We start from the raw sequence: 6,695 nt of genomic DNA, 5'->3' as shown, positions 1-6,695 counted from the left end.
TTAAAGGATGAGTACCAGGACCAGGTCTCAGCGGCTTGCTAATGCCAAGCAGTCAGAAGAGGCTCTGCTCACCGCCAGCAGCCTGACAGCCTGCAGCTCACACAGCTCAGCTCAGAGCGCCCGCCGCACGCCCACACCACTGTTAGCATGTAGCATGTAGCAGCACTGGAGCATCAGCCTGGGGTGCTTTAGAATGTAGCATGTAGCATGTAGCATGTAGCAGCACTGGAGCATCAGCCTGGGGTGCTTTAGAATGTAGCATGTAGCATGTAGCATGTAGCATGTAGCACAGCTCAACCTAAAATGCTCCTGATCCACTAAACAGTTAAATTGCTGACAGACATGGTTTACTGTCTGTTTTACTCATTGAGTTGCTGGTTAAATTGATGATGAAGTTACTGGTTAAGCTACTGGTGTTGTACCAACTGTCTCTCTCTTCCTCTTGAGTTTTTCAGAACATAGTTCCAGTACCATGTGTCTGCCTGTTGGCAGACTGTCCTTGCTGTGGACATTGCGGGTCCTCTGTTGACAGAGGGGGCAGCGTCAGGCCCGGTGGCCGGTCCCGGTGGCCGGTCCCGGTGTGGGTACCGGTCGTCGCCGGCTGCAGCCCCTCCCCCTCCTCCATGTGATTGACTGTGAAGTGACCTGTTCAGCTGTAATGTGGCACAGGGAAACACGATATCTGGGTGACTCATGCGGCATGGCCGAGCGGGTCGGAGCTGTTTTCATTATGCTCGCTTGTTGACGCCCCGAGACACGCTCCTCTTCCCTCCTCCTCTTTCAGCGCCGCCTCCACTCATGTTGCGCCGAGTTGCATGAGCCAACTTTGACCCTTGATGTTTCTTTGAAGACGCCTGGATGTGAGCTGCTGCTTGTGTCTGCAGTGCTCCACAAGCACTGGTCTGGACCGGAGCGGGTTCTGGATCTGATGTGTCAGGGTCCAGGATGCTCTCCGTGTAAAGCTTTGGTGTGCCAGCATTCTTCAGTAGCACTGCAGCAACGCTGACAAAATAGTTACCTAGCTCACCTCGGTATCCTGAATCCCTGCACACACACACGCACACACACACGCACGCACGCACACACACCCTTCCCTTCCCTTTATGGATTCAGAGCAGCCTCTCCGGCTCCTTTGTTCGTCTCCAGGCTGGCTCAGACCCTCTGTCTGTCTGTAAGCTGGCTCTGCTCTGTCATCAGGATTACAGGCTGTGCTGTAGCAGATTAATGACTGACAACTCCACACTCCTCTCAGCGCAGCGTGGCGAGCGTGGCGCCGCCGGGACGCAGAGAGGGAGAGCGGAGAGCCTGCGTCGTGCTGGTCTGACAACGGGATGGAGATGGCGCGGCTGGTGTGGCGGGGAGATGGCGAGCAGCTTCACACCTCGCAGTCGAACCGGCTCAGGTCGATGACGGGGAGGAAGGACAGAGAGTTGTGACACTTTCATTACGTTGTTGGTGAAGCTGTGTACATGACAACAACAACGCCAGCAGCGGTGGCCTCGAACCCAGCGCCATCAGGAGCGCCTGCAGGACCCAGAAATGTGCTTTCGCCCTGTTTTTGACCGTGTTCCTGTCGGCCGGACTAGTGCTGCACGATTATCGCAATCGCTATGTCAGCACGTGCAATTACTTAATCACAAAAGGGGTGCGATTGTGCAATTATTAAAAAAAGAGTAAAAAAAAAAACCCTAACCCGGAGAGAGAGCAGAGGTCTGCTGCAAGTCGTCTGCACTCGCTCACAGGACAGCCGGAGGGCAATTGTTTGGGTGTATTTGTGCATTTTCACAGCGTGTCCCGACGTGGTGCGGGGTTTGTTGGCTGCGTTTCATTGGTCAGGTCAGCACAGGGTGCGCTCGCGAACAACACCAGCGTCTCCAGGAGAGGTGGAGCCATCATGGCGGATGCAGAGACGAGCGGCTCCAGGAGTGGCGCTGAAAACTCAGGTCTTTCTTTCTTTCATGTTGTGATTTTTTTTAATAATTGAAGTTATATAAACCGGAGTTTAAAAAATAAAACGGGACAATGAGCAAATGTGATAATTTGGTTATTTTTAAGCAACTGAATTTACAGGGGAAAAATACATACGGTGATTTATACAGTTACCGTGATGTGAAATTTGTGATACCGTGATATAAGATTTTGTCGCAGCGCCCAGCCCTCTGTGGTGAAGGTTTGTGTTATCATTCCAGTGTGTATCACACAGAAGATACTTCACTGTTTTCACTTTACAGAGATGTGCCTTTTAGTTTGCATAATTGTGCTATTTTGGATAAAAACAGAACCGTTCTGTTGTGCTGGACACTGTTGTTTGCTTACAGTAAATTTGGATATTTTGAGAATTATTACACAATTAAAATCCTCAGTAATCCATCTCTGCTTTTACCTTCATTTACTCCCCGTGATAACCAAGCAAGTCTGAAGACTCATGATGAACCAACTTTTTTTATTAAATCACAAGCACAATTGTAATCGCAATATTGTCCACCTAATCGTCAATCGCACCTTTTCCCCAAATCGTGCAGCACTAGCTCGGACTGGAAATCACCAGAAAAACTAGTCCATTGTCTGCATTTGGAAGGCGTCCTCTCCAGGTGTGTTAACAACAGAAAGCATGTCCGTGCACGTGAATCTCAGCGAGCCCGTCGTCAGAGGTCTCACAGCAAGTCCAGACTCAAAGTTCGTCTGCTCAGTGGACGTTACTGGTTTTCACAAAGAAAAGTCAGACTGGGCTCAGAACACCAGCACCTCAGGTTTGGTCCTTTTTCGTCACATGAAACCTTCTGAAAGTGAAAACTGCTGCTGTCAGTTTTAATCACATTAATCATGATTAATTAAGGGAGGGCTGTCAAGTGTTCATTTCTTAAAAATTGTGATCAATCTGAGAGTTGGGGTTATCAGACAGGGCTGTTAGAAGAGAGGAGAGGAAACTCCTGTTCCCGTCACGGAGACTTCCTGGTTTCTCCTCCTGTTCAGTCCAGCTGGTTCATGAGGATTGATTCTTCATCTGAAGCTTGAAATGTTCCAAACGTCCTCCTGAGGCGTCGATGTTCTGGACTGTTCTACACCCAGACAGACACTGGGACTGACCTTCCCTTGAGCAACTCAACTTTAATATGTTGGCTGGTTCAAATCCCACATTAGTGTTTTCTGCTGAGAAACTGCTTCAGTTCAGTTAAAACATTCACAGAAAGACGTTTTACTGCCTTATCTGGTGATTTTTTTTGTGTCCATTTCAACTTCACAAACGATGTGATTAACCGTGATTAATTGAGGTCAGAGTTGCAGTTAATTAGTTTTTTTAAAAAAATTATCAATTGACTGCTGGAAGCTACGGAGCCCCGGACATGACATGGTAAAAAAAAAAATTTAATTGTGGCCACGAATTACTAATTCGTTCCCACGAATTAGTTCTATCATTCATATACTGAACAGTTCAGTAAAGTTGGCAGCATATTGACAGATACGGACTTTCAGTCTCAATAACTCTTTAACAGAATGTCAGTAACATACAAAGGGCGCCTGGATCCCATCGTTGTGAGGTGGACGATATGCTACAAGCTCATTTTATTAAAAATATCTGTCTATCAGGCAGCAGAAAGTGCTGCGGGCTTCAGGGACCGTCTACAATTTACAAGACGCTGCAACAGTGAAGACAAAGACCATATCCAATAAATTTGATAGGAGACAAATGAGGGTTGTAGCGATTATGGCGACACTGTAAATCCCAGTGGTGGTATTACGTTTTTTTTGTTGTTGTTGTTTTAGTTGTTGGTTTTTTTTTGTGTTTTTTTTTGAGCTATTTGTCTTCACTGTCGCTGCGTCTTGTAAATTGTAGACGGTCCCTGAAGCCCGCAGCATTACCGGGTGCTGATTGAAACCAATATTGTTTCTGCTGCTTGATAGACAGATATTTTTAATAAAAATGAGGTTATAGCATATCGTTCACCTCACAGCGATGGGATGCAGCGCCCTTTGTATGTTACTGATGTTTTGTTAAAGAGTTATTGAGACTGAAAGTCCGTATCTGTCAATATGCTGCCAACTTTACTGAACTGTTCAGTATATGAATGATAGAACTAATTCGTGGGAACGAATTAGTAATTCGTGGCCACAATTACATTTTTTTTTTACCATGTCATGTCCGAGGCTCCGTAGGAAGCACATTGTTTTTGTGTTTTCCTTCACATGATGTCTGTTTCCATGGAAACGGCAGGAATGCTGAAATGGGTGTCGTCATGTGCAGCGAGTGAAACACGCCTGTGAGGCTGGCCGGTCAGATGAAGCGGTGGAGGGGTGATCTCAGCTGCAGATGTCCAAAAAGTGTATTAAAAAACTTTCAGTTGGTTCAAAATGCAGCCGCCAGATTATTAACTGGAACTAGAAGACGTGAAGACATTACTCCCGTTCTAAAATCTCTTCACTGGCTTCCAGTCGAGTTTAGAGTTAGATTTAAAATCCTTCTCCTCACTTACAAAATCCTAAATGGGATGGCTCCAACCTATCTCCAAGATGCTTTAACGCCTTATCAACCAATCAGAGCACTTCGCTCTCAAAATGCAGGGTTACTGGTGACTCCTAGAGTCTCTAAATGGACACGAGGTGGAAGAGCCTTTAGCTATCAGGCACCGTTTTTATGGAACCAGCTTCCAAGTGGTGTCAAAGAGGCAGACACAGTCTCCACATTTAAGGTTAGGCTCAAGACGCTTCTCTTCAATGCAGCCTATGATCAGGTCAGCTAGGGATTCTAAATTAAACTAAACTAAACTAAACTAAACTAAACTAAACTAAACTAAACTATCTAAACTACACCAACTAAATACTAGTTTAAACAGTTAAGTATCCACAAAGCTGCCCTAGGAGCTAGAATGCTGTGGGAAGTACGGTGCACTGAGCCCTGTCCTCTAATGTCTGAATGTTATTCCCTTTAGTCCGTTCATTGCTTTTCACCTGCTGTCCCCCCCTTCGAGGGGGAGTCTTCTCCAGTTTCAGTTGCTGACTCCACTATTACGAAGGCCTACGAACAAGCTCCATCCGGACCGGGAGGACACTCCTGTCGGTCCTGCCCGCGGACTGGCTTCAGTTCTACCTCTGGGATCCGTGGTTCTTGTGCTGGACCGTCCAACGGACTGTCCTCAACATAGTCCTAGGCTTTACTTCTTGTTGTCTCATGCTAGCTGTTGCCAAAGCTGTCCGTCCCTGGGAGAGGGATCCCTCCATACTGTGGTTCTCCCCAAGATCTCTTCTTCTCCCACTGGGTTTCTGGAGTTTTTTCTTGCCGGATGTGAGGGTCGAAGGCGGTGGTTGCTTCGTTCTGTCTCGTTACTGGAAATATTGACATATTACCATTATGCTTATTCACTGTTTTTACTTTAACCGACCAATGTAACATCTTGAAGCCTCTGAGGCAACTGTTGTTGTGATACTGGGCTATACAAAAATACATTGAAATTGAAATTGAGATGTTTTGGTGTGAAGCTGCCGGTGCTCACCAGAGGGGGCAGGAGTCAGGCTGTACTGAGCATGCTCAGTCAGCCACTTCCTGTCACAGCCGGCCATGTTACAGCTCCAATCGCTCTGCCCTTCAGAAGCAAAAACACCAGAAAAAACACTGGCAAGTGGAGGAAGAGTCCAGTGAATAGAGGAGTGTGGACGGCTGCCTGACACTCTGCAGCAGCTCAACGCGTTTCCAGCTGCTTTGTTTGAGGCAAAGTGGAGGCTGGCAGCAGCCGCACCGCCCAGACAAACCCAGAGCCGAGTCCTTCCCCAGCTCACGTCACGCCACCGCAGAGCCTGGCTGGGGAGGAGGATCTGCCTGCTCCTCCACATGTTCCTGGAGGTCAGCAGTCCTTCAGCCAGCCCCACCAGAAACAACCTTTCACCTCAAAACCGTCTGTTCACACAACAACGCTGCTCGGACCACTGAAAACACACCTCTGCTCCCTCCACATGGAATCGGGGGAAAACATAACTTATTGGAAACACAGCTCCTTCAGGGAAGCTACTTTTGGAAAAGCGATGCCACAATGAACTGTGAAATACAGTGGTAAACTGGTGGACTCGTCCATCACCAAGCTGAAGTCTCCTCGGTGGCAAGGCACCGGCGGTGAACGAGATTCGCCCCGAGTACCTCAAGTCTCTGGATGTGCAGGGACTGTCTTGGTTGACACATCTCTGTAACATCGCGTGGCGACCGGGGCCACCGGGGTGGCGGTTCCTTTTTTAAAAAGGGGGACCAGAGGGTGTGCTCCAACTACAGGGGGATCACACTCCTCAGCCTCCCTGGGAAAGTCTATTCCAGGGTCCTGGAGAGGAGGATTCCACCGATAGTCGAACCTCGGATCCAGGAGGAACAATGCGGTTTTCGTCCTGGTCGCGGAGCCCTGGACCAGCTCTAGACCCTCCATAGGGGCTGGAGGGTTCGTGGGAGTTTGCCCGACCAGTTCACACATGTTTTGTGGACTTGGAGAAGGCGTTCGACTGCGTCCCTTTTGGTGTCTTGTTTGGGGGTCTTCCGGAGTAGGAGTCTGGGCTGCATTGTAAGCTGGACCTGTTCCCGGTGCCTGTTGGACTCCGGCAGCGCTGCCCTTTGTGACCGGTTCTGTTTATAATCTTTATGGACAGAATTTCTAGGTGCAGCCAGGGGCCGGAGGGGTCCGGTTCGGGGACCGCAGGATTTTGTCTCTGCTTTTTGAAGA

This window comes from Salarias fasciatus (genome assembly GCF_902148845.1).
Source record: "Salarias fasciatus chromosome 7 unlocalized genomic scaffold, fSalaFa1.1 super_scaffold_4, whole genome shotgun sequence".
Classification (NCBI taxonomy): Eukaryota; Metazoa; Chordata; class Actinopteri; order Blenniiformes; family Blenniidae; genus Salarias; species Salarias fasciatus.
This window is presented reverse-complemented; position numbering follows the sequence as displayed.